Source organism: Erythrolamprus reginae, chromosome 2 (genome assembly GCF_031021105.1).
Source record: "Erythrolamprus reginae isolate rEryReg1 chromosome 2, rEryReg1.hap1, whole genome shotgun sequence".
Lineage (NCBI taxonomy): Eukaryota > Metazoa > Chordata > Lepidosauria > Squamata > Dipsadidae > Erythrolamprus > Erythrolamprus reginae.
In genome coordinates, this window is record NC_091951.1 from 22,241,667 (window position 1) to 22,267,908 (window position 26,242).

General features: G+C 44.4%; 1 pseudogene; it reads right to left on the minus strand.

The window, feature by feature from the left end:
- The window catches only part of LOC139159249 (zinc finger protein 208-like), a 69,444-nt pseudogene extending 46,234 nt beyond the window's left edge, over nt 1-23,210 (minus strand).
- Nucleotides 23,211-26,242: the final 3,032 nt, after the last annotated feature.

Genomic DNA, 26,242 nt, shown 5'->3' on the forward strand with positions numbered 1-26,242 from the left:
CGGGGACGGCGGGCAGGGGCATGAAGGATCTCTTGCGGGGGAAAAGCCGCTAGCCAGCTTTCGGAGCTCCTCCGCCATCACCCGGCTTCTGGTAGAAGCCTTCTCTCTTTTTTTTCGTGCGCTTGGCGAGGAAAGGCAGGCGGGGAGGAGGCGACGGGGCCAAAGGGGGCCGAGGGAAGCTCGGCTGCGGTCGAGAGAGGAACGGCTTGGGCTCGCCGCAAGAAAAAAAAGAGACAGGCTTTGAGTTTTGGCTGCGGGGGGAGGGAATCCCGCCGCAAGGTAAGCTTCGGGGCGGGGCGGGCGGGGCCCTTTTGTGCCAGTCGGGGAGGCGGTGGCGGCTGCAGCAGAGGCGGGCGGGGGAGGCCGGCCCGCCGGAGGGGCGATGCGGGCGGCGGAGACAGGCGAGGTCCCGGCCGCCCCCCGCCCACTTGGCCCCAGACCGGTGCAGCAGGAAAGGGACGGAGAAGGCTCACTGGCAGCCCTTGCCCATCGCCGCGCCTTCGCTTCCCCCCCTCCCCCGCTGGATCCGGCAGCGTGCTGAGGGGAATTGCCGCGGACTGGAAAAACCGCCACCCTTCGCCGGGAGTACCGTTCGTGGCTCTCTCGGGCGAGGACTGAAGGGAGGGTCCGTGTGCGGCCGGCTGGGTGGCGATGCCAAGGCGGCCCGGGGTTTTGGGGGGCTGTTTTTTCCCCCTTTCGGCGGCTTTGGGAAGAACCTTGCCGGGTGATGCGGCGCTGAAGGCAACGCCGCTCTGAGGAAACGGGGCTCTCTCCCGTGGCTCTCCGGTGTGTGTGTGCGCGCGTGCGGTTCTCCCGCTCCTGTGTGTCACCGGCTCTGCGCGCTTTCAGCGGGGGCTGCCCTGCGCTTCTTTTTGCTGCCCGAACGTCAGGAGTTCCCTCCGGCTCAGCGGGGGGGTTTTTTGTTTTGAAGGGGGGGGAGAGGCCGTGGGGCAGATGGGCAGTCAAAAAGGGCGGGGGAAGGAGGGTGCAGCGGCGAGGCGAAGGCAAGGGGCGCACGGCCGACCGGCTCCAAGGCGAGCGGCCGGAGCTGCGCCCTCCGTCGCCCGCCTCCTTTCAGGCAGCTCCCCGCACGCCCCTCGCCTTCTGCCGAGGCTCAGCTGCAAGCGGCCAGTGAGGCAGACCGGCTCCGAGGCGAGCGGCCGGAGCTGCGCCCTCCTTCGCCCGCCAGGTGAGGCGAAGGCGAGGGGCGCGCGGCTGCAGCGAGGAGCCAAAGATCCGGGCGGGGAAGACCCAGGGAAGGTTCCTTCGTCCGCCTAGCAGCTGATCTGCTCGGCAGCGCAGCACCAGCGAGGAGCCGAAGATCTTCGGCTCCTCGCTGCTGCTGCGCTGCCGAGCAGATCAGCTGCTAGGCGGCCGCTCGAGAGCAAGAGGGGGAGAGATAGAGAAAGAGAGAGAAGGAAAGAAAGATGAGAGAGGGAGGAAGAGAGTGTGAGAGAGGAAGAAGCAATATAGAGAAAGAGGGGGAAGACCTAGGGAAGCCTCTGCCCGGCGGGGAAACTCCACCATCTACGCATGCGTGGAAGGGCACGCATGCGCAGATGGTGGAGTTTACTTCCGGGTTGAAAACTCGCGAAATAGCCCTTTCGCGATACTTGAGGACACGAAACTCGAGGGTTCACTGTATACATTTTTACATTATTTTGCTAACGTTTATGCTTGCATATTTTCTGTTTACATTTCAAAATAAAAGACCCAAATGGCTCTCTCTGGCTAACTATAATTGCATTTTGGCTGGCGGGGCCTAGGGGAAGAGCCTTCTCTGTGGCGGCCCCGGCCCTCTGGAATCAACTCCCTCCAGAAATTCGAATAGCCCCCCTCCCTCCTCGCCTTCCGTAAAATGCTTAAGATCCACTTTTATTGCCAGGCGTGAGGATAATTACCATCTTTCCTGCTTTTTGTTATATTTTTGGCCTTACTGCATGATAGATTAGGTTGAATGTGTGTGACTGCATAGCTAGGGGTTCTATTATGTTATTAATGTCTTTTAAAATGGATCTAATTTTTTATTGTTAGATTTGTAATGTATTGTATTACTGCTATGCTGTGAGCCGCCCCGAGTCTTCGGAGAGGGGCGGCATACAAATCTAATAAACTATAACTACAACTATTTGATATAATACACAGTTTAATATTATTTCTATGGCTGCATTGCGAAGAGCAACCCATTTGCACAATCCAAATCATAAATGTCCCAGGTCATATATATATATATATATCCATTGTAAGATAAAATACAGGAAATAGTAAAAGGGCAGACTAGATGGACCATGGGGTCTTTTTCTGCCGTCAGTCTTCTATGTTTCTATGTCACAACCAGCATATTGACACGAGGGTCTCTCGAAATCCATTTACTAAGTTAACAAACCAAACAGGTAGTTCAACAGCCAAGCTTTAAAAAGGCCCAGGGGACTAATTGGGCAGTGTGTGTGTGTGTGTGTGTGTGTGTGTGTGTGTGTGTGTGTGAACGATGCATCTCAGCCCAAGGAGCAACTCCCTGTGTATAACAAAACTGGGCGACAGGAAAAACAGGAAAGCAGTCTTTGCACCCCGACTTTTTGCATGCGGAGTTGAACCCTTGCAGGGGGAAAAACAGCAGGGGGGACTGCAGCAGCTAGCTTCTCTCCTGCCCAGGAAGGAGGAAAGGGGTGCAAAATGGAGCCACGAAATATGCATAGCTCTGGCTGCATAGCTAGAGGTATAACAAGCAGGAAGAGGGAGATTATGATCCTGCTATATAGAGCGCTGGTGAGACCACATTTGGAATACTGTGTTTAGTTCTGGAGACCTCACCTACAAAAAGATATTGACAAAATGGAACGGGTCCAAAGACGGGCTACAAGAATGGTGGAAGGTCTTAAGCATTAAACGTATCAGGAAAGACTTCATGAACTCAATCTGTATAGTCTGGAGGACAGAAGGGAAAGGGGGGACATGATCGAAACATTTAAATATGTTAAAGGGTTAAATAAGGTCCAGGAGGGAATTCTTTTAAATAGGAAAGTGAACACAAGAACAAGGGGAAACAATCTGAAGTTAGTTGGGGGAAAGATCAAAAGCAACATGAGAAAATATTATTTGACTGAAAGAGTAGTAGATCCTTGGAACAAACTTCCAGCAGACGTGGTTGGTAAATCCACAGTAACTGAATTTAAACATGACTGGGGAAAACATAGATCCATCCTAAGATAAAATACAGAAAATAGTATAAGGGCAGACTAGATGGATCATGAGGTCTTTTTCTGCCGCAAGTTTTCTATGTTTCTATGCACCAAATTGTCCAGGAATCAAGGCTGACATGGAGGCAAAAATCTCTTTGTTTTGCAAAGACGACCCCTCCTCCTCTCCCTCCCATGCAGAGGTTTTTTCCCATCCAAATGGAGGGCAAATGGCTCCCCTCCTTTCTGCAACATCGCCCCCGCCCGCCCTAAGCAGCATCGGAAATTTTGCTTTCTCCCCTCCCTCCACGGGGGGGGGGCAGGGGAACATGGAAACCGTTGCTCTCACCACCACCCCCGCCCTCTTCCATCCCACGACTCCAAGTCTCATGGAAGTTTTACGTCTCCATGCAACCCCCCCCCCATCAATCACCGAACCCCGACTCACGTCTGAATCTCGGACCGCGCAAGACTTCCCCGCAACGTCTAGGCTCGTGGCGAGGGAGAAGGTGGGGAGGGGGGGTGAGCAGAATCAGAAACAATAAACACTTTCAGGCCTAAGCTGGAAATGCCTCGCGATGCAAACGACTCTCTCGGCTTGGAGAAGAGGCAGGCGCATGCCCAGTTCTCTTGTAAGAGGGGCGTGCGAGGGAGCTGCCCCCGCCCTCTTTCACAGTGCCCCCTAGAGGATCCTGGGCGCAACGGCTGAGATCACTGCAAGGGGCTTAGAACATCATGGGAATTTTTAAAAAAGAGATTAACAGAGTAGGAAGGGAGCTCGTAGGTCATCGGATCCACCTCCCCCCCCGCCCTCCCAAAAGGAGACCCTACACCAGTTCTGACAGAGGGCAATCCAGTCTCTTCTTCAAAGCTTCCAGTAATGAAGCTCCCACAACTTCTGTTCCATTGGTTGATTGTCTCCAAACTGGTTTAACTGTTGTTCATACTTCAGCTTCAACCACAACAACACAAGAGCACACAACAGATTTAAACTGAATATTAACCGCTCCAAACTTGACTTTTAAAAAATGACTTCAGTAACCGAGTTGTCGAAGCATGGAACTCATTACCTGACTCCATAGTGTCATCCCCAAACCCCCAACACTTTACCCTTAGATTATCCATGGTTGACCTATCCAGATTCCTAAGAGGTCAATAAGGGGCGAGTACAAGTGAACTGGAGTGCCTTCCATCCCCTGTCCTATTGCTCTCCTATATCTTTCTTCTATTCCTATATCTCTTCTTCTATTCTTTCATTGATATATTCTATTCCTATATCTTCTCTTCTCTCCTAGATATATTTTACTATGAGTATATCCTCTATAATCTTCATCATGTATTTTACTATGTGTATACATATATATATATACCCACTAAAACCCTCATTGTGCATTGGACAAAATAAGTAAGTAAGTAAGTAAGTAAGTAAGTAAGTAAGTAAGTAAGTAAGTAAGTAAATAATACATCATAATGTACTGTCAGTGACTACTTCACCTTTAGCAACAACACAAGAGCACGTAATAGATACAAACTGAATGTAAATCGCTCCAAACTTGACTGCAGAAAATACGATTTCAGCAATAGAGTGGTCACCGCCTGGAACTCATTACCTGACTCTGTTGTTGCTTCCCCCAACCCCAAAATCTTCAACCTTACATTATCTACAATTGACCTCTCCCTTTTTCTAAGAGGTCTGTAAGGGGCGTGCATAAGTGCACTTATGTGCCTAATGTCCCTGTCCTACTGTCTTATTATCCTTTCTATTACTACGTTCTACTTATGTTATATTAATATGTACTATAATGCTATACTTGTTTGACAAATAAAATAAATAAAATAAAATAAAAAAATAATACTTCCAGAAATGGAGCTCTGCATACATTAGGGGTAGTGATTTCTAACAGTCTCAAAATGGGTGAGCAGTGTGGTTGGGCGGTAGGAAAAGCAAGTAGGATGCTTGGCTGCATAGCTAGAGGTATAACAAGCAGGAAAAGGGAGACAGTGATCCCGCTGTATAGAGCGCTGGTGAGACCACATTTGGAATACTGTGTTCAGTTCTGGAGACCTCACCTACAAAAAGATATTGACAAAATTGAACGGGTCCAAAGACGGGCTACAAGAATGGTGGAAGGTCTTAAGCATAAAACGTATCAGGAAAGACTTCATGAACTCAATCTGTATAGTCTGGAGGACAGAAGGAAAAGGGGGGACATGATCGAAACATTTAAATATATTAAAGGGTTAAATAAGGTCCAGGAGGGAAGTGTTTTTAATAGGAAAGTGAACACAAGAACAAGGGGACACAATCTGAAGTTAGTTGGGGGAAAGATCAAAAGCAACATGAGAAAATATTATTTTACTGAAAGAGTAGTAGATCCTTGGAACAAACGTCCAGCAGACGTGGTTGGTAAATCCACAGTAACTGAATTTAAACATGCCTGGGATAAACATATATCAATTGTAAGATAAAATACAGGAAATAGTATAAGGGCAGACTAGATGGACCATGAGGTCTTTTTCTGCCGTCAGTCTTCTATGTTTCTGTTTCTATTGCCCTAGCTCAGCTCGAAGGTGCATGTGTGTGCCGGCCAGCTGATTTTTGGTTTACACAGAGGCTCTGGGAGGGCGTTTTTGGCTTCCAGAGAGCCTCCAGCGGGATGGGGAGGGCATTTTTACCCTCCCCCGGCTTCATGGAAGTCTTTGGAGCCTGGGAAGGGCAAAACACGAGCCTACTGGGCCCACCAGAAGTTGAAAAACAGACCATTTCCGGCCTCCAGGGGGCCTCTGGGGGGGCAGAGGAAACTGTTTTCGCCCTCTCCAGGCATTGAATTATGGGTGTGGGCACTTGCGCATATACAATAGCATGTTCCCACGTTCTTTCGACACCCGAGGGAAAAAAGATCCCCCATCACTGCTCTAACCTTTTTGGGTTTTTTATGGGTGGGGGCGAGGCAGAGGATGTTTCTGTGCAAGAGGCAGACAAATGCACAACTCTGCAGTTAGTTGGGGGAATGATCAAAGGCAACATGAGAAAATATAATTTTACTGAAAGAGTAGTAGATCCTTGGAACAAACTTCCAGCAGATGTATTTGGTAAATCCACAGTAACTGAATTTAAACATGCCTGGGATAAACATATATCCATCCTAAGATAAAATACAGGAAATAGTATAAGGGCAGACTAGATGGACCGCGAGGTCTTTTTCTGCCGTCAGTCTTCTATGTTTCTATTTGTGGAAATAGCTGGGCTGTGCACCCGCCACTCGCCCAAAGGTAGATTTGCCTTCCATTGGCATAAATGGAGCTACATGCACACCCGCTCACCCGCTGCTCGCTTGGCCCAGTTCCGGACAGACCACAGCCTGTGTGTCCTGGTTTAAAAATAACCCATGAGAAATTTGGTGGTACCCAACATTTTGGACCCAGCAATCAGGACCAGAATATCTCCGGGACCGCCTTCTGCCGCACAAATCCCAGCGACCGGTTAGGTCCCACAGAGTTGGCCTTCTCCGGGTCCCGTCGACGAAACAATGTCATCTGGCAGGACCCAGGGGAAGAGCCTTCTTTGTGGCGGCCCCGACCCTCTGGAATCAACTCCCCCCAGAGATTAGGACTGCCCCCACCCTCCTTGCCTTTCGCAAACTCCTCAAAACCCACCTCTGTCGCCAGGCATGGTGAAATTGATTCTCCTGGGCTGCTTCCGCTTTGTGTATGGTCTGTATGAGATGCATGATTGTTTTTATATTAAGGGTTTTAAAGTGTTTTTAGGTATTGGATTTGTACTTTTTTTTGTTGTGAGCTGCTCCGAGTCTGCGGAGAGGGGCGGCATACAAATCTAGTAAGTAAGTACCTAAGTACGTAAGTACGTAAGAAAGAAAGAAAGAAAGAAAGAAAGAAAGAAAGAAAGAAAGAAAGAAAGAAAGAAAGAAAGAAAGAAAGAAAGAAAGAAAGAAAGAAAATAAAAAAATGAATGAATGAATAAATAAGTGAATAAATAAGTGAATAAATGAATGAATAAATAAACTAACTCTTAAGGGAGTCTTCCTCATACAAGCCGAGATGGAAAAGGTAGAACAGCCAGAGAAAGGGAAAAGCCCAGATACTTGGCCCAATATCAGAAGAGAAACTTTCAGATAACAACAAAAGTTATCAGATAACCTCTAACAAACTTTTGTGGATTTATTTTTTCTTTTTAACCTAAAACATAACTGAAGAACAATGTGATAATTGTGTTTCGTATTTTGCAATATTTGGATCAATGTAATAAAAAACAATCAGGAATATTTCTGCATGTAGAGAAGGCCTTTGTCTATTTGGACCTATAAAACCACAAACAGGATTAGGGATCCACACTGGTCTGGTTGCACGAGAAAGGCTAATTTATGCATGCATGTCTAAAAAGAGCCAGTTTTTCTGGATTGTTATTCAAATAGTCCTTGCATGATATTGTACACAATTATGGGTAGTCCTCGATTTACTACATTTCATATAGTGATTATTCAAAGTTATAGAAACACTGAAAAAGTGACTTAGGACCATTTTTCACACTTATGACTGTTGCAGCATCCCAACGGTCAACTGATCAAACTTCAGGTGCTTGGCAACTGATTCATGTCAGCTACAATGTCCCTGGGTCATGTGATCATCTTTTCAGGGCTTCCGACAAGAAAAATCCAATGAGGAAGGAAGGTTCATTTCACAAGGATGTTACTAACTTAATAACCAATCATTAACAAAGATGGCTCGAAAAGTTGTAAAAAAGGGTGAAACACACTTAATAACTACAGTGGTACCTCATGATACGAACTTAATTGGTTCCAGGAGGAGGTTCGTAAGGTGAAAAGTTCGTAAGATGAAACAATGTTTCCCATAGGAATCAAATAATGCCTGCAAATCCTTCAGGAAAATCCCAAACTTTAGAAGGGAGGCGAACAGAGGGCAGGGAGGAGCAGCTAAAGGGGGCGGATGGAAGAAGCAAGGCTAGGCTAAAGGGTGAGTGGGAAGGAAGAAAGGCAAGGGGGGCGCCCCTCCCTTTTCTTTCTTCAAAAGACACCGTTTCAGTGCCTTTGCAAGCACGTTGTTCTCTGCAAAATCTTTCCTCCTCCAAGCCGCCCCTCCCTTTTCTTTCTTAAAAAGACACCCTTTCAGTGCCTTTGCAAGCACGTTGTTCTCTGCAAAATCTTTCCTCCTCCAAGCCGCCCCTCCCTTTTCTTTCTTAAAAAGACACCCTTTCAGTGCCTTTGCAAGCATGTTGTTCTCTGCAAAATCTTTCCTCCTCCAAGCCGCCCCTCCCTTTTCTTTCTTAAAAAGACACCCTTTCAGTGCCTTTGCAAGCACGTTGTTCTCTGCAAAATCTTTCCTTCTCCAAGCCGCCCCTCCCCTTCATCCCAGCAGCAGCTGCTTGGGTTTGTAAGGTGAAAATAGTTCGGAAGAAGAGGCAAAAAAATCTTAAACACTGGGTTCGTATCTTGAAAAGTTCGTTAGAAGAGGCGTTCGTAAGATGAGGTACCACTGTATTTCGCTTAGCAACAGAACCTTTGGGCTCAATTGCAGTCATACACCAAGGACTATCTGGATTTCTACTGAAGCTCTCTCCACAATTCCCTTATTCCTATGGTTTGTCCCATGTGTGGATGCTTCTCTGGTGAGTAAAAAGCATTACTCCTTACAAAGCTCCACTCCATGCACTCATAAGGTTTTTTTCATCAGCATGGATCCTTTTAGGGGTCGTTAGATCACAAATCCTTTTAGAGCCATCTCCACATTCCACACATTTATAAGGTATTTCTCCTAGGTGGATCCTCTTGTGGTAATTAAGATCATTATTACGGGTAAAGTTCTTTCCACACTCCATGCATTTATAAGGTCTTTCTCCCGTGTGGATCCTCCTGTGGGAATCAAGATCACCACTACGAGTAAAACTCTTTCCACATTCCACGCATTGATAAGGTTTTTCTCCTGTGTGGATCCTCTTGTGGGATTTAAGATAACTGCCACACATAAAGGTCTTTCCACACTCCGTGCATTCATAAGGTCTTTCTCCTTTGTGGTTCATTTGATGAGTTATAAAAGAACGGTGGTAACAGAAGGTCTTTCCACACTCCATGCATTGATAGGGTTTCTCCCCTGTGTGGATCCTCTTGTGAGTGTTAAGGTTACCACTCTTCCTAAAACCCTTCCCACACTCCATGCATTGATATGGTTTCTCTCCTGTGTGGATCAAATTGTGGGAATTAAGACTGCTGCTGCAGGTAAAGGTTTTCCCACACTCTAGGCATTTATAAGGCCTTTCCGCTTTGTGAATCATTTCATGTCTTATAAAAGAATGGTTAAAACGGAAGGTTTTCTCACACTCCATGCATTTATAAGGCCTTTCTCCCGTGTGGATCCTCTTATGGGATTTCAGGCTATTGCCAGAAGTAAAGGTCTTTCCACATTCCAAGCATTTATAAGGTTTTTCTCTTTTGTGAATCCTATTATGGGAGGTCAGGTGGTGACTCTTCCTAAAAGCCTTCCCACACTCCGTGCATTGATATGGCTTCTCCCCCGTGTGGATCCTCTTATGAGAATCCAGATAACTGTTGCGGGTAAAGGTCTTCCCACACTCCGTGCATTGATATGGCTTCTCTCCTGTGTGGATCCTTTGGTGGCGATTAAGATTATTGCTACAAGTAAAGGCCTTCCCGCACTCCGTGCATTTAAAAGGCCGTTCTCTTTTATGATTCCTTTCATGTTTTCTAAGAGAGTCGTTATCGCAAAAGGTCTTTCCACATTCCAGGCAGATAAATTGTTTCTCTTCTGAAGGTGACTTTATATGAGAAATGAGTGGGTCAGATTTAATAAACTTCTTTCCACACTCCATGGATGTATACGGTCTTTCCATCGTATCAATGATTATATGATAAGGAAGCCAACTGTCCAGAGGAAAACCGTTGTTAATTCCGCTTTGTGACGGCTTTGTTTCATCACTCTTTGGTTGCATCTGATCTTCAGGTTTGGTTTCCCCCCATTTCAAAGGGATCGCTTGGCGTTCCTGCTTCAAATTCGTATTCTCTTGCCCGTGGAAGCCTTGAAAAAGAAAAAAAGGGAAATTGTATAATTCCATTCCAATACGATTGGATCACAACCCTGAAATAATCTTTGACCCAGGAACAATTTCAACTCCCAACTTGCATCGGACACCATGTCATGCCGGGGCAGCAACCTACCCACCAGATCCCAACTTCAATAAAAGTCTGATCTCCACCTGTCCGCAGAGCAAAATCTTTGAATGTCAAAGGGAATACAGTGATACCTTGCCTTACGAACTTAATTGGTTCCGAGACGAGGTTTGTAAGGTGAAAAGTTTGTAAGATGAAACAATGTTTCCCGTAGGAATCAATGGAAAAGCGATTAATGTGTGCAAGCCCAAAACTCACCCCTTTGGCTAGCCGAAGCGCCCGTTTTTGCGCTGCTGGGATTCCCCTGAGGCTTCCCTCCATGGGAATCCCCACCTCCGGACTTCCGTGTTTTTGTGATGTTGCGATTTCGCTGAGGCTCCCCTCGCTGGGAAACCCCAACTCCGGACTTCCGTTGCCAGCGAAGCGCCCGTTTTTGCGCTCCTGGGATTCCCCTGCAGCATCGCAAAAACACAGGGAGGTGGGGTTTCCCATGGAGGGGAGCCTCAGGGGAATCCCAGCAGCACAAAAACGGGTTCTTCGCTGGCAACAGAAGTCCAGATGCGGGGCATCCCAGTGACAGAGGCTTGGGTTTGTAAGGTGAAAATAGTTTGGAAGAAGAGGCAAAAAAATCTTAAACCCCGGGTTTGTATCTCGAAAAGTTTGTATGACGAGGGGTTTATAAGATGAGGTATCACTGTATATGGATTGCAATGCCTACCCACCCTCAACTCAGGCTAATGCCAAAATTGGTACACAAATGGCCATATCTCTAATAAAGGAACAACCCTCTCAAAGGTCATCCAGTCTTGGGTAAAGCAGCTGAGGTCCATCAGGCACCCAGTGACCAGATTCAGGATAGGTCACACCATCCCTGCATAGAGCCTGTCCCTCAGAAACATAGAAACATAGAAGACTGACGGCAGAAAAAGACCTCATGGTCCATCTAGTTTGCCCTTATACTATTTCCTGTATTTTATCTTACAATGGATATATGTTTATCCCAGGCATGTTTAAATTCAGTTACTGTGGATTTACCAACCACGTCTGCTGGAAGTTTGTTCCAAGGATCTACCACTCTTTCAGTGAAATAATATTTTCTCACGTTGCTTTTGATCTTTCCCCCAACTAACTTCAGATTGTGTCCCCTTGTTCATATGTTCACTTTCCTATTAAAAACACTTCCCTCCTGAACCTTATTTAACCCTTTAACATATTTAAATGTTTCGATCATGTCCCCCCTTTCCCTTCTGTCCTCCAGACTATACAGATTGAGTTCATTAAGTCTTTCCTGATACGTTTTATGCTTAAGACCTTCCACCATTCTTGTAGCCCGTCTTTGGACCCGTTCAATTTTGTCAATATCTTTTTGTAGGTGAGGTCTCCAGAACTGAACACAGTATTCCAAATGTGGTCTCACCAGCGCTCTATATAAGGGGATCACAATCTCCCTCTTCCTGCTTGTTATACCTCTAGCTATGCAGCCAAGCATCCTACTTGCTTTTCCTACTGCCAGAGCACACTGCTCACCCATTTTGAGACTGTCAGAAATCACTACCCCTAAATCCTTCTCTTCTGAAGTTTTTGCTAACACAGTCTTGCTAAAGTCTTCTATGAAATGAGTATTGTTCATTTTAACAGCAAAAAGCATTCTTTAAAATAAAAATCTTTACGTAAAAAGCCAGGCTATGAAATTTTTTTCCAATTTCCGGTTCATCTGTGGTTAATCCCAGCGACCAGTTAGGTCCCACAGAGTGGGCCTTCTCCAGCTCCCGTCGACTAAACAATGTCGTTAGGCGGGACACGAGGTAAGAGCCTTCTCTGTGGCGGCCCCGACCCTCTGGAACCAGCTCCCCCCAGATATCAGATTTGCCCCCACCCTCCTCGCCTTTTGTAAGCTCCTTAAAACCCACCTCTGTCGTCAGGCATGGGGGAATTGAGATATTCCTCCCCCCAGGCCTATACAATTTATGCATGGTATGTTTGTGTATATGTTTGATTTTTAATAAGGGGTTTTTAGTTATTTTAATATTAGATTTGTCATATGCTGTTTTATTATTGTTGTTAGCAGCCCCGAGTCTACGGAGAGGGGCGGCATACAAATCAAATCAAATCAAATCAAATCAATCAATAAATGAATGAATGATTGATTGGACGCCATAATTCTCAAACGGAAGATGTTTGGCACAACCAGGATTTTTCCAACAGCTGGTTCCCTGATCAAACTGAGCAATTGGGATAGAAGGGCCTTAGTAAGAGAGGTGACCAAGAATTCAATAGTCACTCTGACTGATCTCCAGAAATTCTGGTTGGAGATCCGTCAGTAGCAGTAGCCTGCAGTACTGCATTGTTATTATTATTATTATTATTATTATTATTAATTAGATTTGTATGCCACCCCTCTCCGCAGACTCGGGGCGGCTCACAGTAATAATAAAAACAATATACAGTAACAAATCTAATATTCAATTCAATTCAATTTATTAGATTTGTATGCTGCCCCTCTCCAAAGACTCGGGGCGGCTCACAACAATAATAAAAACAATATTCCAGCGAAAACAAATTAAAGTTTAAAATAACAATTTTACATTAAAAAGCCTAAAAACCCCAGTATATAAAAAAGCATACACACAAACATATCAAACATACAGCTACATAGGCAAGTGGGGGGAATGTCTCAGTTCCCCCATGCCTGGCGACAGAGGTGGGTTTTAAGAAGTTTACGAAAGGCAAGGAGGGTGGGGGCAGTCCTGATTCCAGAGGGTCGGGGCCGCCACAGAGAAGGCTCTTCCCCCGGGTCCCACCAGACGACATAGTTTAGTCGACGGGACCCGGTGAAGGCCAACTCTGTGGGACCTAACTGGTTGCTGGGATTTGTGCGGCAGAAGGCAGTCCCGGAGATATTCTGGTCCAATGCCATGAAAGGCTTTATAGGTTATGACCAACACTTTGAATTGTGACCGGAAACTGATCGGCAACCAATGCAGACTGCGGAGTGTTGGTGAAACATGGCCATACCTAGGGAAGCCCATGATTGCTCTCGCAGGTGCATTCTGCACGATCTGAAGTTTCCGAACACTTTTCAAAGGTAGCCCCATGTAGAGAGCGTTACAGTAGTCGAACCTCGAGGTGATGAGGGCATGAGTGACTGTGAGCAATGACTCCCCGGTCCAAATAGGGCCGCAACTGGTGCACCATTCTAACCACTGTGCCAGCACGGTTCACAAATGTCTTCGAGTGGCCCACCCTGACTTGAACCTTATTTAACATCTCTGGAGGGAACTGAAAACGGCTGTCCACTGACAATCGCCATGCAACCTGATTGAGCCCGAGAGGATTTGCAAGCAAGCATGGCAGAAAATCCCCCAATCCAGGTTTGTCACATCATACCCAAAAAGACAAGGCTATACGTGCTGTCAAGGATGCTTCAATGACAAAATACTGAATGAAAGGGTCTGAGTACCTATGCCAATGTGATATTTCAGTTTTTTTCTTTTTAATAAATTTACAGGCATTTCTAAAGTTCTCTTTTCACTTTGTCATTATTGGGTACAAAGTGTAGATAAATGAGAAAAAAAACTGAATTTCGACAACTGTAGATGCAGCTTGCAGCATAACAAAGTTACATTGGGGCTACCTTTGAAAAGTGTTCGGAAACTTCAGATCGTGCAGAATGCAGCTGCGAGAGCAATCTTGGGCTTTCCCAAATATGCCCATGTTACACCAACACTCCGCAGTCTGCATTGGTTGCCGATCAGTTTCCGGTCACAATTCAAAGTGTTGGTTATGACCTATAAAGCCCTTCATGGCACCGAACCAGAATATCTCAGGGACCGCCTTCTGCTGCATGAATCCCAGCGACCATTTAGGTCCCACAGAGTGGGTCTTCTCCAGGTCCCGTCAACCAAACAATGCCGCTTGGTGGGACTCAGGGGAAGAGCCTTCCCTGTGGCAGCCCTGGCCCTCTGGAACCAACTCCCCCCAGAGATTAGAATTGCCCCCACCCTCCTTGCCTTTCGTGAGCTACTTAAAACCCACCTCTGCCGCTAGGCATGCGGGAATTGAGATACTCTTTCCCCCTAGGCCTTTAAAATTTTATGCATGGTATGTCTGTACGTATGTTTGGTTTTTATAATAATGGGTTTTTAATTGTTCTTAGTATTGGATTATTATTGTATGCTGTCTTGTTATTGCTGTTAGCCGCCCCAAGTCTTCGGAGAGGGGTGGCATACAAATCCAATAAATAAATAAATAAATAAAAAAGTTGACAAAAGTGAAGAGGGCCTCAATATGTTCCATATTTCCACCCCCACCCCCCGAAATAACATTTAACTCCCCTCTTTATATTTCTGAGCACAGACAGGGGTTCTTACCCAGAGAAAAGAAATTCCTGGAATTGTCCAGCATGACTTCTTCATGGAGTGCTTTTTGGTCAGCATCCAGTTGAGACCACTCCTCCTCTGAGAAATACACAGCCACGTCCTCAAATGGCAGAACATCCTGAACAAGGAAACATGTTTCTCTAATTAACAGATAATCCAAAAAATATTTTTGGTAATTTTCTGGCACCAATTCTAGGAAAGAGATCCAGTGAACAACATGGGAATCTTCTACAGAATTCAGAGTTAAGATCTCAACTCTAGTCTGAAGACACAACTAAATTATGTTTAATCAGACTGGAAGTATTTGGAATGCCTTATGGTGTAACCAACTAAAATATTCTTGGTCAGTTGGTAAATTACTGGAACCTGACATGTTTTCCTATAGCTCATTTTATCCACTGAGGGACCAATGTAACCCAACTTCACACCTTCATGAAGGTTGACAAAAAAGGAGTACAGTGATACGTCGTCTTACGAACTTAATTGATTCCAGGAGGAGGTTCGTAAGGCGAAAAGTTCGTAAGAAGAAACAATGTTTCCCATAGAAAACAATGTAAAATCAATTAATGCGTGCAAGCAAAAAAATAATAATCGCAAAAACGGCGCTCCGCTAGGCACCGCCCCCCGGCTGTCACCTTCCGAAACAGCCGGGGGGCTTCTCGGCGTTCTCCTGAATGCCGAACCTGGAAGTTCGGCAAAAGTTCGGGTTCGGGAGGCCGCCGAGAAGCATCGCTGCCCGGCTGTCCCCTTTGCAGAATAGCCGCGGAGCTGTCGGCCAGTCGGGAGGCTCAAACGGAGGTGGGGAATCCCATGGGCGGAGCTTTGACGTCACAAAGACGTCCTTCCTGGAGTCCACATTTCAGCTGCCCAGGAAGGACGTCTCTGTGACGTCAAAGCTCCGCCCATGGAATTCCCTATTGGGATTCCGCACCTCCGTTTGAGCCTCCCGACCGTCTGACAGCTCCGCGGTTCTTCTGCAAAGGAGACAGCCGGGCGGCGGCACTTCTCAGCGGCCTCCCGAACCCGAACTTTTGCCGAACTTCCAGGTTCTGTGTTCGGGTTCATAAGGCAAAAAAAGTTCGTAAGAAGAGGCAAACATTTTCTGAACCCCGGGTTCGTATCTCGAAAAGTTCGTATGACGAGGGATTCATATCACGAGGTACTACTGCATTTTTTTAATTGTTGCTGTTGTAATGGTGTGTTAGAACAACCCTGGGAGACAGAAGGAGGATCCCCAATATGGACAACACTCTGATGAATGAAATATGATGGTGAAGCTGAATGGGTGGAGAAGGCAACTCACGAAGGATCCCCCCAGAAGGGAGAGGGAGGCTAAGCTGAGCATGAATGTTCAATGACTTGATGTCAAATCCGTATTGCTCAGAAACAGCAATTTTATACATTTAACTCTAGAACAAATCAATCCAAGATTCAGGGGGCTTTATCTGATTTTTCTCCTCTTTACCTGAAGAAGCGGTTCAGCTAATCCTTCAGCTCCACCACAAAGAGGTGATTCTAAAAACTCCAAGGACGATATTCTACTCTCTGTGAGAAAGATAAATAACAGTGGAAGCAGATTTGTTAAAGACTCCAATAAAGTGATGTCAAATGATCAGTTAAATCTGGAAATCTCACATCCCACAGAAAGAGATTTTCTTACCTTGCGTAGTGTCTTGACTTTGATATGTCTGGAAGTTCTCCCTGAAGAGCAGCTCTTGAGAAGATATGAATGGACCTTTCCCCTCCTTTGGATATTCAGTCACGGCTTCCACAGATTTCTGGACATGATATGATCCGGGAAAGAAAGGAAGAGAACAGAGACAGAAGTGAATGATCATACTGCAATTAAAATAAAATAAAAAAACAATTCTCGCTTGCTCTTATTATGTATTGTATGATACAATAAACTTCCTTTCTAATATTTTCTTTTATTATTCCCAATAGAAAAAATTCTGGCCTCATCTCAATTTTTTAGTCTACATGTGGTAGAATGTCCCTTGTATGTAATTGCATTTCCAACCTTTGGGTGGTATAGTTCAATACATTTTGGCCACTCTTGCTGATGGTAAATGACATCTGTAGAATATTTATTTTATTTATTAGATTTGTATGCTGCCCCTCTCCGTAGACTCGGGGCGGCTCACAGCAATAATAAAGACAAAGTAAAAACAAATCTAATAATTTAAAAAACACTAAAAAACCCATTAATAAAAGCAAACATACACACAAACATACCATGCATAAACAGTATAAGCCCGGGGGAGATGTCTCCGTTCCCCCATGTCTGATGGCAGAGGTGGGTTTTAAGTTTACGAAAGGCAAGGAGGGTGGGGGCAATTCTAATCTCTGGGGGAAGCTGGTTTCAGAGGGTCGGGGTCGCCACAGACATTGTTTAGTCAACGGGACCCGGAGAAGGCCAACTCTGTGGGACCTAACCGGCCGCTGGGATTCGTGCGGCAGAAGGCGGTCCCGGCTATATTCTGGTCCGATGCCATGAAGGGCTTTATAGGTCATAACCAACACTTTGAATTGTGACCGGAAACTGATCGGCAACCAATGCAGACTGCGGAGTGTTGGTGTAACATGGGCATACCTAGGGAATCCCATGATTGCTCTCGCAGCTGCATTCTGCATGATCTGAAGTTTCCGAGCATTTTTCAGTTCGACAAAAGTTCGGGTTCGGGAGGCCGCTGAGAAGCCCCGCCGCCCAGCTGTCACCTTTTAAAACAGCCGGGGGGGCTTCTCGGAGGCCTCCTGAATGCCGTACCAGGAAGTTCGGGTTTGGCATTCGGCGTTCGGGAGGCCTCCGAGAAGCCCCCTGACTGTTTTAAAAGGTGACAGCCGGGTGGTGGGGCTTCGCGGCGGCGGAGGGTTTGTAAGAAAAAAGTTCGTAAGAGGCAAAAAGTTTCTGAACCCCGGGTTTGTATCTCGGGTTGTTCGTAAGACGAGGGGTTCGTATCATGAGGTACCACTATATTTGCTGTTTGACTTCAATATATTGCCATGATCACTAAATTTTCCTCCAAATTTCATCATGTCCAATTGTATATTAAGAAATTGCCCATTCAAATTCTCAAAGGCTTAATGTGCATCAACCAGTATCAGAGCAAATTGTTTATCTATGTGGGCTTCTATTGTGTTTAGTATAATTCTTGTGTTATCATTTATCTGCTGTTAAATGTAAGGAATGTGTTTTGATCTATGTAAATAATTTTATTTTAATATTTTAAGTCGTCCCGCTGTGATTATTGTGAATATTTTATAACCTATGTTCAACAGTGAGATTGGCCTGTAATTTTAAATTTTTTTATTGTCTGTGTCTTCTTTGGGAATTAATGTTATAATACCACACCTTCAAAATACAGTCCCCAATATCCATTGAGGAAACTCAAAACAGAATGGAAGAATTGCCCCAAATACATCCTCTGGAAGAACAGAACAAATGCCTCTTCGGAGTAAATAATCCTAGAAAATTCTGCCTGAAAGGAATATACAAATTCAGAGGGATTCTCTTTAGAGCTGCCATAGAAACATAGAAGACTAATGGCAGAAAAAGACCTCATGGTCCATCTAGTCTGCCCTTATACTATTTCCTGTGTTTTATCTTAGGATGGATATACACTGTATAGGAAGGATAGAATAGAGAGAAGGGGAGGTGGAGTAGCCATTTATATTAAAGAAAGTCTAAAAACAACACTAATTCACAATACATGTCAAGATCTAGAGACTCTCTGGATTTGCATGCAAAATAAAGAAGGTTCTGTCATTAGAATTGGGGTGATCTATAGGCCTCCAGGGCAATCCGAGGAATATGACAACAAGATGGTGGATGAAATTACCCAAATGGCAGTAAAGGGAGATATTGTGGTTATGGGTGATTTCAACATGCCTGATGTTGACTGGAATATCCCCAGTGCCCTTACATGCAAAAGTAAGAATATAGTAGAGGCCTTTACAGGAGCAGCTCTGGCACAGCTGGTTAAGACACCAACTAGAGGGGAGAATATTCTAGATTTAGTTTTTACGAATGGGAATTGGGTTTCAGATGTCAAGGTGGGAGAAAATTTAGGATGCAGTGACCATCTATGTTTGTGGTTTGATGTAAAAACTAATTGTGAGCAATCCTATAATGCAACCAAAGTATTGGATTTCAGAAAAACAAATTTTAATGCAATGGGGGAATATTTAGAAAATGAATTAAAGGGGAGGGATAAAATGGCAGGAGCGAGCACCCAGTGGACTGTATTAAAAAAGGCCATCTTAAAAGCCACTGGACTGTATGTAAGACAAATAACTAAAGGTAAAAGGAAGAAGAAACTGCTATGGTTTAGCAATGATGTAAGGGCTATAGTCAATGAAAAAAAGGCTGCCTATAGGAGGTATAAAGAGTCTGGAAGTATAGCTGATAGGGAGGTGTATAAAATGAGACAGAAGGAGGCGAAACAGATAATATATGCTGCTAAAGCCTCAAAAGAGGAAGAAATAGCAAAATCTGTAAAGAAGGGGGATAAAACCTTCTTCAGATATATTAGTGATAGGAAGAAGAAAAACTGCAGCATCACAAAGCTTAGTACCGGGAATAATACATGCATTGATGGGAATAAGGAGATCGCTGACCATTTCAATAGCTACTTCTGTTCAGTTTTCTCAAAAGACACCTTACAAAATAATACTATAGAGGGATATAGCATTGCTTCCAGCTGTACGGATTCAGCTCCAGTGATCTTAGAAGCCGATGTCTTAGAAGAACTTGAAAGATTAAACATAAATAAGGCAATGGGTCCAGATGGCATCCACCCCAGAGTTCTTAAAGAACTCAGATCTGTCATTGCTACCCCCCTGACTGATTTGTTTAACCAATCAGTGTTAACAGGAGATGTTCCTGAGGATTGGAGAATGGCCAGTGTTGTGCCTATCCACAAGAAGGGCAGTAGAGAAGAAGCTGGTAACTACAGGCCAGTTAGCTTGACATCAGTTGTAGTTAAAATGATGGAGACTCTACTCAAAAAGAGGATAAATCAGCACCTAAAAAACAATAACTTATTGGACCCAAATCAGCATGGCTTTACTGAAGGCAAATCATGTCAGATTAATCTCATTGATTTCTTTGACTATGTCACAAAGGTGTTGGATGAAGGTGGTGCCGTGGATACTGCCTACCTGGACTTCAGCAAAGCCTTTGATATGGTTCCACATAAAGAGCTGATAGATAAATTAGTGAAGATTGGACTTAATCCCTGGATAGTTCAATGGATTTGCAGCTGGCTGAAGCATAGACATCAGAGAGTTATTGTTAATGGCGAGTATTCTGAGCAGAGTCAGGTTACAAGCGGTGTGCCACAAGGGTCTGTTCTGGGTCCTATTCTTTTTAATATGTTTGTGAGTGACATAGGGGAAGGTTTGGTAGGGAAAGTTTGCCTATTTGCCATGACTCTAAAGTGTGCAATAGGGTTGATATTCCTGGAGGGGTCTGTAATATGGTAAATGATTTAGCTTTACTAGATAAATGGTCAAAGCAATGGAAACTGCAGTTTATTGTTTCCAAATGTAAAATAATGCACTTGGGGAAAAGGAATCCTCAATCTGAGTATTGTATTGGCAGTTCTGTGTTAGCAAATACTTCAAAAGAAAAGGATTTAGGGGTAATGATTTCTGACAGTCTCAAAATGGGTGAACAGTGCAGTCAGGCGGTAGGGAAAGCAAGTAGGACGCTTGGCTGCATAGCTAGAGGTATAACAAGCAGGAAGAGGGAGATTATGATCCCGCTATATAGAATGCTGGTGAGACCACATTTGGAATACTGTGTTCAGTTCTGGAGACCTCACCTACAAAAAGATATTGACAAAATTGAATGGGTCCAAAGACAGGCTACAAGAATGGTGGAAGGTCTTAAGCATAAAACGTATCAGGAAAGACTTAATGAACTCAATCTGTATAGTCTGGAGGACAGAAGGAAAAGGGGGGACATGATCGAAACATTTAAATATATTAAAGGGTTAAATAAGGTTCAGGAGGGAAGTGTTTTTAATAGGAAAGTGAACACAAGAACAAGGGGACACAATCTGAAGTTAGTTGGGGGAAAGATCAAAAGCAACATGAGAAAATATTATTTTACTGAAAGAGTAGTAGATCCTTGGAACAAACTTCCAGCAGACGTGGTAGATAAATCCACAGTAACTGAATTTAAACATGCCTGGGATAAACATATATCCATCCTAAGATAAAATACAGAAAATAGTATAAGGGCAGACTAGATGGACCATGAGGTCTTTTTCTGCCGTCAGACTTCTATGTTTCTATGTTTCTATGATGGATATATGTTTATCCCAGGCATGTTTAAATTCAGTTACTGTGGATTTACCAACCACGTCTGCTGGAAGTTTGTTCCAAGGATCTACTACTCTTTCAGTAAAATAATATTTTCTCATGTTGCTTTTGATCTTTCCCCCAACTAACTTCAGATTGTGTCCCCTTGTTCTTGTGTTCACTTTCCTATTAAAAACACTTCCCTCCTGAACCTTATTTAACCCTTTAACATGATTCCATTCTCCCACCTGAAACTCTTCTTTCATCTTTTCCTGCACCTGGGTCAGCAAGAAGCCTTCGGACAGGGACACCGCCTGGGAACTGGTCTCTGCTCCACACTCCCGCACCCATTTCTCCATCTCTGGGGGAAGGACCGCCAGGAATTGTTCCAGGAGCACCAGGTCCAGCATCTGAGCCTTGGTGTGTTTTTCTGGTTGCAGCCACTGACGACAAAGGTAGTGAAGCTGAGTGCAAACATCTCGGGGTCCCCACCCCTCCTGGAACTCCATTTTTGTAAAGTCAGAGCATTGGACCTCTGAACTATTGGAGGCCTCCTCGTGGCTCTTCTGCCCAGGACGTGGCCCACAACTCCAAGGCTGATCAGCTGGAGGATCTTTTCCAATTTCTGCATCTGTTGTGTGTTCTGCCTCCATTGTTTCTCTGTTCTCTAATACAGCTCCAAAATGGACCAAAGGATCTCCACAATTCTTGCTGTTCACAAGAGGTCTGGCCAAATTTTCTAACACCATTCAGCTCTCTTCCCAGAAAATAAGAACCAGAAAATATTTCCAGCTTATATCTCTGAAATGAAAAACAAATAAGTCAGAGTGTTTACTAGGGTGATTAATTGAACTACTTAGCCTTCTTATCAAGAATGGAAAGAGGAGGGGAGAGGAGAGGGAAGGGACAAAAAAAATTTAAAAAAGAATTTTGGATTAACCTACTAACATCTGGGACAGGGAGGGGGATCTTATTAGTTAACTTGATCTCTTTACATATAGGGATAATTGCACAGAACCATACAGGACAGGACTGTCAAACTAGAGGCCTGAGGGCAGGATATATCATGCAAAGGGTTATGATTACATGTCATAATGTAAATTACTCAAGGGAGAAATTATACATAATGCTCCTTCTTATTATTTTCCCCACAACAGCAGCCCTGTGAAGTAGATTGGGCTGAGAATTGGGATGGACTCAAGGCTTTCATGGCAAAGGTTGGACTTCGTAAATTACTCAAGACCCACCTATATCGCCAGGCATGGGGGAACTGAGACACCTTCCCCAGGCTTTTATATTTTATGTTTGGTATGTACGTGTTGTTTGGTTTTAAATGATAGGGTTTTATATGTCTTTTTATCTTTTACTATTAGATTTGTTCCACTGTAACATTGTTTTTTATTATTGTTGTGAGCCGCCCCAGTCTTCGGAGGGGCGGCATACAAATCTAATTAATAATAATAATAATTATTATTATTATTATTATTATAGAAAGAAGTTAATGTCCTGTTTCAAAGACTTCTGCTTTCATCACTGAACCAAATGGCTCTCTCTGGTTAACATAATTTAATATATTATAATTTAAAAGGCAGTATCAATTCTATGGCTGCACTCCTTTCATCCAACTCCTTGCGCACGGAGTTACAGCCTTGCATACAAAGCCTTCTACTGCTCGCTTCTCCCGGCCTAGGAGAGGGAAACCCCTTCTGAAAATGTGGCCAAGAAATAGGCAGGAAACTGACCAGGACTCAAAACTGACTTAGAGGCACAAATATTTTTTTTTTTGCAAAGACGATCTCTCCGCCTCTCCCTCCATGCAAAGATTTTCAAATCGAAATGGAGCGTAAATTTTCTTTTCTTCGACCCTGGTTTTTTTTTCCCCTGGGGGCAAAGCGAAGAGCGGGAAGTTTTGCTTTTCTCTCCTGCATGCAGAGGAGCGGCAGGGGATCATGGGGCCACTGGCTCTCCCCCCCCCCCCTTTTCCACCACTACAAGCCTGATGAATGGGAAAGACACCCCCCTTCCGTCACTGAACCCGGACTCACGTCTGGCTCTCCAAGCCCAGGCCTTCCCTTCCAACCTCTTCCCTTGCCCAAAGGCGCAATCGGGCTCTGCAGAAAGAGCGGACAAGCTTTGAAGCCTTTGCTGGAAAATGTCTCCGGCAGGACGCATCTCTCCTTTCCTGGGGAGCAGATTGGCGCATGCTCAGTTCTCTTGTATAGGGGCGGGAAGGAGCTCACCGGCTCTTGCAAGGAGCCCCCTAGAGGATCCTTGGCGCATTGCGTGAAGACCCTGAAAGGGCGGGGGACGTCATGTTTCTCATGTTTTAATCTCTTGGAATAATCTGTGATATTGTGAAGATTGTTAAAATCTCTTGTGGAGATTCAAAAATCCCTTTGCTGAAGAGCAGCTTATTTGTAGGTCTCTAGGGATTTCAAGGAGGCATCAAAATCCTGTCAAAATGGCGCTGAGTGTGTGTGTGTGTGTCAAAAGACAAGGAACATGAAACCCAGCCTGATGGCAAACAGCCTTGAAATGAGGGGAGATCAGAGGGCTGGTAGAGACACAGGGAGAATGTGACAGCCTGGTTGAGGGAAATTATGATTTGGGTTTTTTTTTAATTTTCTTCTTCAATTATTATAGCAGCCTTTTCAAATTTATACAGGATAGGATAGGATAGAATTTGGTCAAGTGTGATTGGGCACACAAGGAATTTGTCTTAGGTGGATATGCTCTCTGTACATAAAAGAAAAGATTTTCCACTTTTTAATCTCTAAGAATCATCTGTGATCTTGTGAAGTTTGATAAAATCTCTTGTAGAGACTCAAAAATCCCTTTGCTGAAGAGCAGCTTCTCTGAAGGGTCTCTAAGAATCCCACGGAGGGTATCAAAAATGAGCAAAATCCTGTCAGAAATGGCGGATGTGTGTGTGTCAAAAGACAAGGAAGAAAAGTCTCTCTATGAAACCCAGCTTGTGTCTTGTGTCTGAATACAAAATCAGCCTTGAAGTGAGGGGAGATCAGGGGACTGGCAGCGACACAGGGAGGGAAGCCACAGGTTAAGGAAAATTAACATTTGTGTTGGTTATTCTTTTTCAATTATTATAGCGGCCTTTTCAAATTTATACAGAATAAAATAGAATTGAATTATTTATTGCCCAAGTGTGATTGGACGTAGAAGGAATTTATCTTCGGTGAATATGCTCAATGTACATGAAAGAAAATATACATTTGTCAAGAAGAACCATAAAGTACAACACTTAATGAGTCATAAGGTACAAATAAGTAATCAAATCATACTAGGCAATAATCAATATAAATTACAATCACGTAATCATAAATCAAGCGGGAGAATATGTGGTATAGGAACGATGAGAAGATTAATAGTAATAGTAATGCAGACTTAATGAATAGTTTGACAGTGTTGAGGGAATTGTTTAGCAGAGTGATGGCATTCAGGAAAAAAACATCTTGTGTCTAGTTGTTTTTGGTGTGCAGTGCTCTATAGTGCCATTTTGAGGGTATTAGTTGAAGCAATTTATGTCCAGGATGCAAAGGGTCTGTAAATATTTTCACAGACCTTTTTTTGACTTGTGCAGTATACAGGTCCTCATGAAAGGCAGGTTGGCAGTAACTGTTTATTTCTGCATTTCCAATTATCCTCTAAAGTCTGTGTCTATCTTGGGGTACAAAACCAAACCAGGCAGTTATAGATGTGCAAACGACAGACTCAATAATTCCTCTGTGAAACTGTTTCAGCAGCTCCTTGGGCAGTTTGAGCTTCCTGAGGCATCATAAGAAAATATCCAAAAGAGAATGAAAGCTTAAACTTGTGCACCTTTAATTTTTTTTTAACTCAAAACAAGCCATGATGGAGAAATGTCTGTGGAGAGGGGCGGCATACAAATTTAATAAATAAATAAATAAAAAATGAAGATTGGGAGAACAAAGTTTCATATGTGGCTAGAGAAAAAGTGGAATTATAAAATGAAACACTGAAAAATAAATATAAAGCTCAAATAATACAAGGCAAAAAAGAAGAAGACATGAATAATTTTTTTTCATATTGAGTAGCGAATATACCTCAGGAAATCTGAGTAGGAACCTTAACATCTTTGAGAGACAGCTGAATCTGGATGAAATAAGTTGCACTGGCTAACTCAAGGTGGGGTAAATTCGATGCTTTTTTCCCCCCAAGCCCAGGCATGATTGGCAGTTTGGAAGCTCAGGTGTTGATAAGTCACCAAGCTTGGATTGACATGTGTGTGTGTATACTGGACAACCAAGGAGATGTTCTTCTCCCAATCTCAAACATACATGGTGTTTATTTCCCTGTATGGAACCTTCTCCCAGCAAAGCAACAGGTGGAGGGACGTCACTGTTGACTGTGGAAGGATGGAGGAGAAAGTTTGCAAGGAGGAGTCCAACTTCTGCTTTGACCGATCTTTGGTGAGCAAGCGAAGGTGGCAGGGGAGCAGCACTCCCCAGCGGTCCTGCAAAAGAGAAGCTGGCCATTTCCGAAAGGAAATCCTTGTGTCCAGTTATGTGTGGAAAAGGTCCTGTCTTGTTGGGGCACACTTCCTCCTCACCAGAGATTTGTCAAGGCAAAAGTTTGTTTGTTTGTTTGTTTATTTGATTTGTATGCCGCCCCTCTCTGTAGACTCGGGGCGGCTAACAACAGTAATAAAAACAGCATATAACAATCCAATATTAAAACATTTAAAAACCCTTATTATAAAAACCAAACATACATACAGACATACCATGCATAAAATTGTAAAGGCCTAGGGGGAAAGAGTATCTCAGTTCCCCCATGCCTGACGGCAGAGGTGGGTTTTAAGGAGCTTACGAAAGGCGAGGAGGGTGGGGGCAATTCTAATCTTTGGGGGGAGTTGGTTCCAGAGGGCCGGGGCTGCCACAGAGAAGGCTCTTCCCCTGGGTCCCGCCAAGCGACATTGTTTAATTGATGGGACCTGGAGAAGACCCACTCTGTGGGACCTAACCGGTCACTGGGATTCGTGCAGCAGAAGGCGGTCCCTGAGGTAATGTGGTCCGGTGCCATGAAGGGCTTTATAGGTCATAACCAACACTTTGAATTGTGACCGGAAACTGATCGGCAACCAATGCAGACTGCGGAGTGTTGGTGTAACATGGGCATATTTGGGGAAGCCCATGATTGCTCTCGCAGCTGCCTTCTGCACGAATGCAGTTGGATCTGCAGG